Genomic DNA, 12,171 nt, shown 5'->3' with positions numbered 1-12,171 from the left:
TTGAATAGGCTTGTTTGTATTAAAGCTATCACATTCTTCAGCTAGAAACAGTACCCAAAGTCCCAATGTTGGTATTACCAAGCCATGATTTGGAGTAGATAAGGATATAAAAAAATTTGCTCCTTGATTAATTCATAAAAAAAGTTGGATAACCGAAGAGAAGTTGACATTAAACAAAGCCACCCTCAGGGAACATCCTGGGCTCTTGCTGCTCTACGGGGAAATATTCTGCATGACTCAAAAAAACCTTTTTTATCAAGGTAAATATGTCAAGAAGGAGTTATTCAGACATAGCCTGAAAACAATACAGCTTTTAAAAACAATCTGCTTGAAGTATTGTGAGGACTTTTCCCCAGAGAAAACCATTCAAAATGTCATACAAACAACAAATAGAAGTAATCAAGTTGTAAAATGATGGAAGAACAAAGAGCAATAATAAGACAAGGACAAATACACAGCTCTGTTTAGAAACAAAAACACCAGTAAAGACTGAGTCCAGAGGACCTGTGTTGGCACTTTCCTACCTACTTTCCTACATACCCTTCTGTCTTGACAATTTCACCACTACCTCTACCACATTTTCGCAGCTTTAACCTTTTCTTCTCCCCTTCCCCACACACAACAGGTCTTTCTTTTCCTTGCACCTTACACCTACACCACAGCTGCTGTCATCCAAGTGAGGAGGAAGAGGAGGAACAACCTGACAACAGAAACAGCCTAGAATGGCAGGGAGGGGTCTGGAAGGCTTTGGTAAGCAATGCTGGTGGGGGTGGGAGAGCTGAGGCAAAAGCAACCACAGCCCCACTCAGTCCTCCATGGCAGGACCACTAAAATTTGTCTACCCACGTGTCTACTGTCTGATAGGTACCATGGGCTCTCAGATGCTCTCTCAGCCTGAAAAAGAAGAAACAGTCAATTATTTCCAGCAACATCTTTTAGACTCTAAGGAATGACCTACTTCACCTAATAGCTAAAGCTACATGCTTTATCTGGAGGTTGTAAATTCCTGTCTGAAGTTCAACACCAGCAGCCTCTTACTTGTTACCTTACCAGGAAAATACAACATAGAAGATATTAGCTTTTTTTTTTTTTTTTTTTTAATTAGAAGATACCATTCCAAATGTTAGGTCAACAACTGTTTATTGTTGATGACTGTCAAGACTGAATAGCCACAATGCGCAAGCACATGCAAATATTCTTACATCTGATTCTACATGCAGCAAGTCTGGAAAATCATAGCACTAGCATTTGATTCAGTGTGGACAGTAAAAAAGTTGCATTCACTTCAATATTAATTTGCCCAGTTTTTGTACAATGCAACCTGAAACAAACACAGGTCATGCAAGAACCTTAAATTGAAGCTAACAGGCTTTTACTCAAACTTATGTTAATAGTGAAACCAGAAGCTACAGCTTTCCCAAAGCAGATTTTTAGCTAATCAGAGATGAGTGATTTTTAAATACCTGTTTCTTAAGACTTTCATCTTCTTAATTTTGGATCGTCCTATTAGGCCGGCTCTGATGCTTGAGATAAGTAATGGAGGGTAATAAGACACTGTTGAATGCAGGCTTTGGTGAATGCTGCGGTTATTCTTACTGCGTCCCTCATGCACTGCTCAGGCGGCGCTCTGCCAGCGCCTACGCGTGCACACGATCTCACCTTCGCATGTGGTTGTAAACAGCCCCTCACTCACTCAGCCTGTGCATGAACCGCAGACAAAGAGGCAAGAGGGGTTCTCTGCATGCAATTCTGAGGTGTTTAATGGCAACACCCCAAATGGAACAGAGGCAAGAAGAACACAAAACCAAACACCTGTGCTGGTTTTATCCCAAGAACTCCCAAAGGCGGGCAGAGCATCCAAAACCAATAGTCTGAGGGTTAGGGGGCTGTCCTGGGTTGCAGTGTATTCTATTACCATCCTCATGAGCTGTTGAAATCAGGTGGGGCAGTGTTTCATTGCCTCCTCCCCCCAGACTATCTTTCTGTTAATGGCCCATCATTGTCCTGCTGCATGACTCAGAGATAACTCCCTCCGGACTATCTTCTGTTAATGAGCCTAATCAACACTTGGCCTCATGACTCATTACACCATTGTGAGATGCTCCACCCAGAGGAGGAACCAAGCGTTCCATCCTGGATATAATCTGAGATTCTGAACACCAGAGATAACCTTCCCACTGGATTTCCAGAGGACAGGAGCTACATAGCCACCACTGGACATTCTGAGGAAGAGCAGACCCTTTTTCTACAGGATCACCGCTTCAGGAGGACTGCAGCCACCATTCTACCAGACTGCTACCACCACCGTGCCTAACAAGGTGCCAGGTTGTACCCTGACTCTGTCAGTTTAACCCAGTGTTATCCGCCTTTATTTATTTTTTTTTCCCCTCCTTTTATTTCCCTATTAAATTGTTATTCTGACTTGGTGTCTCCCACTAGTTTGTTTTCAAACTAGTACAGGGGCAGAGGCAAGGTTGAGTGACACAAAAGGGGCCAATGGGAAAAGGGATGGGAGGGGGGAGAGGACCAACAGAATCTAGACAAAGGGAGAATTTTCTAGCACAGTGTTGTAGGGAGAGACCTCTTTCAGGGTAACTTGGGGCGTGTAAAGTGGACCTAGCCACCGCAACAAGACACAATGTATATAAAGCAAAGACACTGATGTACTGGTAATTGCTTTCATCAGTCAAATGCTGATAAAATTTTTGAAGCCAATCCCTCAATAATGATAATTTTTAACTCTAACATTTAGAGAGAGTATGCGATGCACATCCCTAGATTTAAAACTATTATAGGATTATTGTCGGGGAAAATCTTCACAAAAAGGTTACTGCATTAGAAAACACTTTATATAGAGCTTGAAGATTAATTTATTGGAACCAAGATAACACAATATGCCCCACTTCATTCTCACAGAATTAACAGGAATCCAGCAACTTGGAGCAAAATCAGAATCAAAAGGGCTGTGAATTTCAAAGCTACCTAAAGATCACAAGTCTGTGCAGCAGTTCATTACACCTTTTTGCAAAGCTAAGACTTTGGATTTGGCTAAAAAGGAATGCGGGAGCCTTTTTAATACAAGGCTCCTCCAACTCATCCTCACAAATAAAAGGATCATTAGGATTACAAAGACAAATCTGACTTTTAAGTTGCAGAACAAATCTTGCTTCTACATGGATTATGGTGTATGTGTGTAGGTATGAGACAGCTTTCTTTCACCATCTCTTCTGTAGCGCAGATTTAGACTTATAAGAATGATTTTCAGGGGTAATTTTTTTCCATTTTTAGTTCTTGCCTTCTGCCTTTCAGACATCGCATTGTAGGAACAGTTTCCTCATCTCAAATTTGATCTGTCCAAACGTGATCTTTTCTACCTTAACAATTCCTCTCTTCTTTATCTTTTCTAAAGCATTTAATAACTCCACTGCACTTTGTGATTCTCAGGATCTCCTGTAAAAACAAACTAATAAAAACTTGCTTGTAAACATGATATAAAACGAATTCTTTTGGGTTTCCACCATTGTCAATATAATGACAGAAAATATGTCAGTTGGTACTGAAGCTCCTTAAGTCCTTATAAGATATATTCTGGAATTTTGAAAGGAACTAGGAAACTAGTTATCATTAATTAAGCAAGCCAAAAAGATCAGGTCATATAGAAATTTTGTCATTCTTACGATGAAAAATAATGCAAAAACTCATGTTCCTAATTAAAAAGTATCTAGGTGTCATTTCTCATTGAGTATAGTTTTAACTGAGAAGAAACTGTTCCTTCTTCATCAGGACTTATGGGAGTATATGGCATCCCACCCACAAATATAGATCAGTAACAGCTATTGAAAACAAAATCCTTGTTATTACAGAGATTTCCAAGAATTTCAGCTAGCAGTAGAAAGAAATGGGTATATATGATTGCTAATATACTTTAGAAAGTAAGAAATGAGCCTTTGCTTCACTAGTCACTAGGGGTTTTTCCCATTTGTTTCTGTTATTTTTTCCCAATTACTACCTTCTAAATAAAATTACCAGTTTATAATACAGGCTCTTAACAAGTTACCCTCTACCTCTTTCTCTTCTCTAGGATTTCTTTTAAAAATAAGGCTTATTTTCTCTATAAGCTAGTTTCTTTTTTAAACAGCATGGTTTTCCCTTCCAATTATTGAATTGGGGCTTTGGGGGCATCTAATTAAATGTTCTTAAACTGCTCCCAGTTAATATCATTCTATTTCAGTTTAAATTGTCTTCCACCTGAATGGGCTTATAATTGCTTTTTAATTGCTAAGTTAGTCTTTTCAAAACACCAAGTAGATATCCATCAGTGATGTGAACTATAGTGTATGTTTAACTCAAGTTAAATCATCACCTTCATAACTTAGGTTTTCCGTTTTTCATAGATTCTATAGAATGAATTAATTTTGTAATTTGCCTCAGTCTTTTGCTGCAGAAATCAGCTTGCACACTGTATTGTACTACAGTTTTTAAAACACTGATCAATGACAATTAATGTAAATAAACACACGGAGTGTTATTTTTCCATTTATTTTAAATACTCATGAAACTGTGGGTTGGATACCCATATAATCTTGTTAAGAAAAAAAGGAGAAATTACAGTTGTTGCCAGTTTGTTTTCCAGCTACTTTAGGAGGAGAAAGGGTATTTAATAACATATTATGACACAGGAAAAACATAATTTTAAAGCCATTCAACCCCTGTTCTAATATTTTCATTTCAGAATAGATGCTGCCTTTTCAGATCCTGACTAATCATTAACACATGTGTAAGTGAATTTGAAATTGAATGACACAAAAAATCACAGCACACATTTTTATGTGCATGCAAATGAAAACTATAACTGGAGTTCTTACTGCCTGGAATGACATTGATTATTTTTTTTTTCTGAAGAAGAGCAGTGTATTTGAAGCTCTCTTTAGAATTAGGAGAAAAAAAATCATCCTGTACTTTTCAGAGTTTTCACTATCTAATTTCTTTACTTCCATGACCAAACTCTAAGTGAGAGGTATGAAAAGTTAATGCAGGAGGTTTCTTCAACCCTCCTCCAGTTACAAAGCCTATCAAATTTATTAGTACACACTTAACAAAAATTCTTCATACTGAAATCATTCATAATTTGGACTAGTATTAGAATCAGACATACTTCAAAGGAATAGAAGATTAGTTCAGATAAGCACACAAAATCTGAAAGCTCAAGTAGACATATTAGTGCTGGAAAATCCTCAAATATGCTGCCTGACCCTAAAAAAACCAAAGTGACAGCAATACTGAAACACCTCAGAAGGATGAGCCAGCATACTCCTAAGAGAGAGCAGACTGTGACAAAACTCTAATAGATAGGAAATCTCAAAAAAAAAAAAGGGGGGGGGGGGAGTTAAAGAAAGAAAATGCAAAGCTGAAATGCAAGTTAACCTAAACTGAGCTCAGTATGGCTATGGTTAACTTCCTTGCAATGCCACAGGTAACTCAGGTATTTAATTCTGCGATGTACTCACTGACTTATTTTGTATCATTATTTTAGCTGTCCATTAGTAATAAACTTAGTCAAAAGCTGAGCTTCTACCTGGTAGCAGTTTTCAAGGAGCATTGGGACCCAATTTGATCATGAAGGAGGGTATCTGTTTATGTATATTGAAAAACAGACAAGTTCAAGATATGGCCCTACTGGAGAAAGTCCAGCATAGGGTCACTAAAATGATGAAGGGACTGTGAGTAAAGGCTCAGAAGCTGTGACTGTTTTAGCATGGAGTAAAGAAGGTTTGGTGGAGTCTTATCAGTGTATATAAATACCTGAAGGGAGAGTATAAAAAGAACAGAGACAGACTTGTTATGATGACCAGTGACAGGACCAGAGGCAATGCACACAAACTTAAACACAGGAGGTTGTCTCTGAACACCAAGAAGCACTTTCTCACTGTGAGGCAACTGAGCACTGGAACAGGTTGCTCACTAGATTTTGGAGTTCTTCATCCTTAAAGATATTCAAAAGCCATCTATAGCAGTGCATCTTGCCCCAGGAAAGCTTATCTGTTCCTTTTTAGCTGGTGAAATAACTCAGGGCATCTTGCCCCTCACAAGAGCTTATCTGTTGCTCACTAACTGATAAAATAACTCAATCGGCATAGCTTGTCTTGTAGAGAGTTAATTTGGTGCCATGGGAGCACCACTCCCAGCTGACAATAAACATCTTGCTGTGGAAGTGAGATCGGGAAAGATAAGCTGGAATTTCTGACTGACAGACACAAACTACACCAAGCTTTCAAAAAGCTGAAATCTTCTGCACATTCCTTGGAAAAGTGTGGGGCTTTCTTCCCAAAGCTGGGACACCTACTTTGTGGTTATTCCTCTAGAGGTTGACTGAAAGGACTTTGTGTTCACTATCGTCATTTTGGTGGTAAATTACATTGACTCCCAATCTGTAATATTTTTTGCTGGCTTTAATATAGATACATTGATATCATGCACTGTTTTATGTAATCTACTAGTAGTTCTTTTTGGTTTATACTGTGTAGTACGTAACTCTGTTTGAGGCCTTTTTTCTATTATCTCCTGTCTATTCAATAAATAACTCATTTTATAACAGACCCCATCTGCCATCCTTAGAACTTGTGGCCCAAAACAAATTTAGGTGCAGGCCACCTAAATTTAAGATGCTGCCAAAAATCTGAGGCTAAGGCAGGGCTTGCCTGAAGCTTCCACTCAATCCTTAACACCATCTGAACTTGGGTCTGGACTACCAGCTGTAGGTGACCCCACCTGAGCAGGGGAGGGTTGGACAAAATGACCTCCAGAGGTCCCTTCCAACCCTCAAGCATTCCATGGTTCTTTAATATTACCTTATTCCAGAACAGGGACAAAGAAAGTCAGATAAGAAGGAAGATTAGGAACCTAAGTGATGGAACACAAGTAAATTTCAAAACCAAAGCATAGCTTCTGCCAGTTCAATATACAGCTGTTTGAAAAACTGAGAATATTTTCATATCTGTGTGATTACTTCAGGTTTTCTAAAATACTTTGTTCACACTCCATTCTTGCGCACTTCATAATTTAAAAACAGGAATCTGTAATTCAAGAGAAAACTGAACTTCTTCATTACATAAGATATTAGCAGTTCCTAGTGTGATATGGTAATGCTCTCAAGTGTAGAACATGTTTGCAAAAAGGGCTAAAAAGATCATTTTCTTTTTTATTTTAAAAAACAACCCAACCAAACAAAGAATCCTCACAAAATTAAGTTTCTTAGTCCAGACTTTTAATCTGAAGAGGTAGTTTTATTTCAGCAATAAGACCTGCTTTTTAACACAGGCATGTGCCCGTGTGCTTTACAAAAATACAGTTTCTGCATTATTAATAACACAAAAGCTTCCATTACCTGTCATACAGAATTTCAGTTTTCAACATTTTTCTGATAGCAGTGCTGATTTCCTGAAGTACCAAGACATTCTTGATGCTCTCAGCATTTGAAAATGCATCTATCAGCACTTCAGTTATCTGTAGAACTGATATTAAAGGCTACCTTATGTACTGTTGAACAAGACTACATAAAACTTACCTGGCATTTCACAATTTCTTTATCCACCTCTCTGACAAGACAAACACAAAAAGAATGACTGTTATAACTAAAAAGGAGAAGGCAGAAATGCACTTCCAAACTTCATAGCAAAGAAAGCTAGGAGGTTACTCATTTCTGAGGAAGGTATTATCCCAAGACTGATCTAACGAAGAACATTTCTTTAGTCGCATTCATTTCACATAATACAGTGGCTGATTTTCTTCCTTACTCAGGAAACTGTTGGTCTGTTAGGCACAAGACCTCTTTAAACCATACTATGTTTTCAGGTTTTAACAGTTTTGTTCATGAGTTACCCTTCACCAAATGTTATTAGTTTGTGAGTTATGACCCTCTAACAATGTTTCAGATAAATTATTTTATGAGAAAACAAGAGTCCTAATAAGCAATGCTTACATATTTCACTTGAAATAGGTGTATATATCTGAATTTATAAATATCAGGATTTTCCAGTAACTAACTGGCACTTCCAGTAACTTTGGCACCTATCAACAAATTCTTCTTACTGTAGAAGTACTTCAGACTAGTTTCTACAGAATGATTTCTCTAACATTTTTGTTTCAGTCTTTATCTTTCCAAAGACTGCACACTGCTGTATGTGTGTGCCTGCTATCCTTAGGAAAGACCTTCAGCCTTCCTATTTCTGCAGAATTCACTAAAATATTATTTAGGATTCTCTAACTTTCATTTAGCTATCTTTTCTATCTGAAAACAGGATTAAGCCATGAACCCATTTGCAGTCAACAGTTAAAAAACCTCATTGATTTAGAAATATTGAAGTATCACGATGAAGTACTACAGACAAATTTTACTTGCAAATTGGTTCATTAATTTTTCCATGTAGGAAGAATTTTAAAGAAATTTTGGAATTAGAAATAACTAATCAAAGTTTTATGATGGTATTCCTCTGAAGACTGCTAATATGACAGAAAGGCATGTGCTTTAAATAATTTTTTTTTAAAAACCCAAACAAACTATATAGTAGAAAAACTCTAAATCTTCTAATTTGAAATTTAAATTTGGATGTGGATTCAAGAAATATAAATTTTCTCTGTGTTGGTTTGAGCAAAGTTTGATAGCAAAACTTTGCAAGTTTTCAGTGTATCTTTATTGGCTTTATTTCTAATCTGTTTAATGACAATACATTTTCTTCATGCTAATTCATTTTTATTTTCCATTATTTTTAGTAATATTTAAATATTTAATATTTAAAATACAAAAATGCCAGGCCAACAGAACTCTCCCCCAAGCCTCACAACATCTCACTCAACAAACAAAATAAACTTATTCCAAGTATTTTTCCTCTTTCCATCTTTGGAATATAATGCTTTAAATGTTGAAATTGTATTAGTTTAACTTAAAACCTGTGCAGAACACACATATGTCATGGTGTATACTATCTAGCTAGCCAGAGTTAGCCGCACCAAGACTTCAGTGAGGAAAAACTTTGTAAAATTTCTGTAAAACAATTTAAAAATATTATTAACAATTCACTGCGTGATTTGGGGCTGAACACTAAAGGACCAGTAAGGACCTTTCCCTTGCAAAAAAGACAAGGTAGTCAGATACTATTTTTCCGTCCTTTGTTAGGAGTTACTTCGCTATTCTTTTGCCTCCCTAAATGGTAGGAGACAGTAGAGACTTCTGTTGGCCACATGCAACAAGTTGCAGGTGGAATGTGGGGAGGAGGGTGCAAGCAAGAATGTCTTGGATTTCCCAACTCCAGCTCCCTGCTAGAGCAAAGGAAGAGACTCCTCTTCAAGAGTAGATGGGAGAGGTAAGTACTTACTCTGCTCCATGGACATTTCTCCCAAAAGAAAAATATGCCAGTCAGGTTAACTGGGCTCATGTACCTTATTTCTGACAAGGAAAGGAAAAAGAGATGAGTGATATACAGCTGACTCAAGATGGCAAGAAGTGGTTCCTTACAGTACAAGATACTCATGCCAAGAATATTGCAATGGTAGACCCAAAATCAACTGTAACTACAGTATTTCCCTGACACATTCCCCTTCTTGTAACTTGCAAAAACCCCACAATGACGTTGTCATCCACTTTGCATTCAATTGCCATGAATATTCAACAAATAGACTTTGAATGTTAAGAAACTTTGGTATAAAGAATTCTCCCGGGAAGAAGAGATAAACCCATTCAATGACTGGTGAATCCATCCCACAGGCTAGGTTTTCAGGTACTGGATAGAAATGACAGGTTTTTACATATCATTCGAATCCTGGAATGATTGGCAGGATGATTCAGGAAACAGTTTGGGATAGCTAATCTATTTAAAAACAAAACAGTTGTTTGCAGAAAAATAAAATGACATTATAAATAAATACAAATTTTATATTCAGACCCTTCAAGGGTATACTTAGACCATTAATTGGTTCAATTTTGATGTTAATAAATCCTATTTTTACATTGAAAGTAAGTATTCATTTTCCCAGACAGAAATTAAGCACATGCTTAAATAGAAATATTACATTGCCATCAACTGAGAAAGGCTTGAATTACCATAGTCTTCATCTGTCAAAATCTATTATTTCAAAATATACTGCTAGAATTCAATGCAAGAATTGGTCGGAAAAATATTTTGAAACCTTGCATAACAGTACAGAATATAGTCTACAGGAACATGTAAACATTAGCCTATACATGGTAAAAGTTTTTAAAAGTTACATTCAAGTCAAATATATTTTTCAATGAAACTTAAAATTTTAAATTTTGAAGGTGCATTGAAAACTTGAACCCACACTTTTCCACTGAAAATCAGAAGTTCACAAATTAAAAATACAAAATTACAAAAAATGCAAAACTGCCTTACTAACTCTAGTTTCAAAAATTGCAATTACTCCATGAACTATACTTTTCTCAATAAAATTTTGCAATCTCCTCTTATGGAAGAAAAAAGTGAAAAGGTTATATGGGAACAAAATTGACATTTCTAGTTAAAACATTTGTGGTTTACAGCCAAACTTTAGAGTCAAAAAACCTGTTGAAACAAATAAATGACAACAAAGTTCTTTCACATATCTATCTTTAAAACACTATCATCTCACTGAAGATGGAAAAAATAGTTTCAATGGAAAAACTGTATCACTTCTGAATGATATACATTGGATGTAATTATTTTACACAACTTGCAATCCTGATTTGAGCATTAAGAAAATTCTAACTTAAAGAGAATTGGTCCTTAATTTATTCCAAATCATACTGTGAGAGCTCATGTTGATAGTTCTTGGTCACAGTCGTTTGTTCACACCATGCACATGAGGTGACACAGCTAACAAGGAACTATAAAGAGAAGTATCTCCACTCATATTTAATGAAATTTATCTTTCATTTTTGCATAATTACATTGTCTTTGAAAAAAACACACAACTGTTATTGTGGGATTCCACAAAATTTCAGCATTTCCTACATAATGCATGCAAAGTTATTGCATAGTTTTCCATCTTATTGCATATTGGCTCATATTTTCCAAGGAAAAACATACATATGCACTTGATATGCAAACATGTAGTATATTAAATACCAGAAAGAATAATTGTTTGTTGAACTTCAGTATGAAGCTCAAGCTCTGAAGTGGATGTGGCCCGGTTTTATTGAGGACCTCCTGTAACTATTTGATGGTATTAACATACATTGCATTTCAATGAAAATCTGTTCTTTGTGATATGTAGAATATTCATCCCCACCATTTTAAAATGCATTGAAGTTATTCAGATTTAATTAGGGGAAAAAAAATGCCTTAGCATGTTTCATGTCCATGTCAGCAGAGGAATTTTTAAACATGTTAAAGGTGTCATATGTATTCATTCAGTTCCATGCAATAAATTCAAAAATATTTCTATCACTTTATTTTCCATGGATGGTGAACAATCAGAGAAACCCTAAAGCCTAACTGCAACACTTTCTGTATATGGAGAATTATCAATTTTATCTACTATAGAGAGTTATGAAGTAGACCAAATTTTTATTAATATCAAGGTTTTAACATATTCTCTGGCATTTGACAAGTGCATGTGGATCATGAATATTTTTTTCAAAGTAGTAGTAATTTTCTTTCGCACAGATTCATTTCAAATAGACACTTCCTCACAAAACAAAAGAACTCCAAGAATCATAAGACAAGTTCTAGTGCATGTCTCCCTTATGGTGCTGAAGGATAAACAGAAAACCTCAGACAAATATTGCCACACACTAGGAGATGAGTAATTGAAATATTTGCAAATGTATACTTTTTGTATACAGCCTAACCAGACAAGTAAATTAATAAGATGTTAAACTAAGATGCTAAATTCTTGCTGATGATTGCCTGAGGTGATACCAAAAATATTTTTAGAAATAAGGTGGACCTCAAAGCCTGCCTTCTTCCTCTTCAGGTAAACACTTTGAATAAAAGTTGGGTCTTGGAATACCCAAAATGATGAGAAATGTCATTGCATGGGTACATTTCAAAATTCCCTAGGCTGTCTATAGCAGATTAAAGTGTATTTTTAACTGATGCATGGAACAAAAAAATACATTAATATAGCACGATTCATTCTGCTAAGATGTACTTTTACTTCTGTCCTAAAAATGTATTT

At 36.2% G+C, this 12,171-nt stretch overlaps 1 long non-coding RNA gene across 2 annotated transcripts in view; it reads right to left on the bottom strand.

The window, feature by feature from the left end:
* LOC138109911 (uncharacterized) overlaps window positions 1-12,171 on the bottom strand; it is a 39,527-nt gene that overhangs the window by 15,600 nt on the left and 11,756 nt on the right. The window contains exon 1 of one of the 2 annotated variants that reach the window (XR_011150739.1): window positions 7,565-7,595. The exons of the other annotated variant lie outside the window; for it this stretch is intronic. This is a non-coding gene — a long non-coding RNA (uncharacterized lncRNA). Of the gene's footprint in view, window positions 1-7,564; window positions 7,596-12,171 lie in introns of those variants that run through there. 2 annotated transcript variants of the gene reach the window in all.

Source organism: Aphelocoma coerulescens, chromosome 4 (genome assembly GCF_041296385.1).
Source record: "Aphelocoma coerulescens isolate FSJ_1873_10779 chromosome 4, UR_Acoe_1.0, whole genome shotgun sequence".
Lineage (NCBI taxonomy): Eukaryota > Metazoa > Chordata > Aves > Passeriformes > Corvidae > Aphelocoma > Aphelocoma coerulescens.
This window is presented reverse-complemented; position numbering and strand designations above follow the sequence as displayed.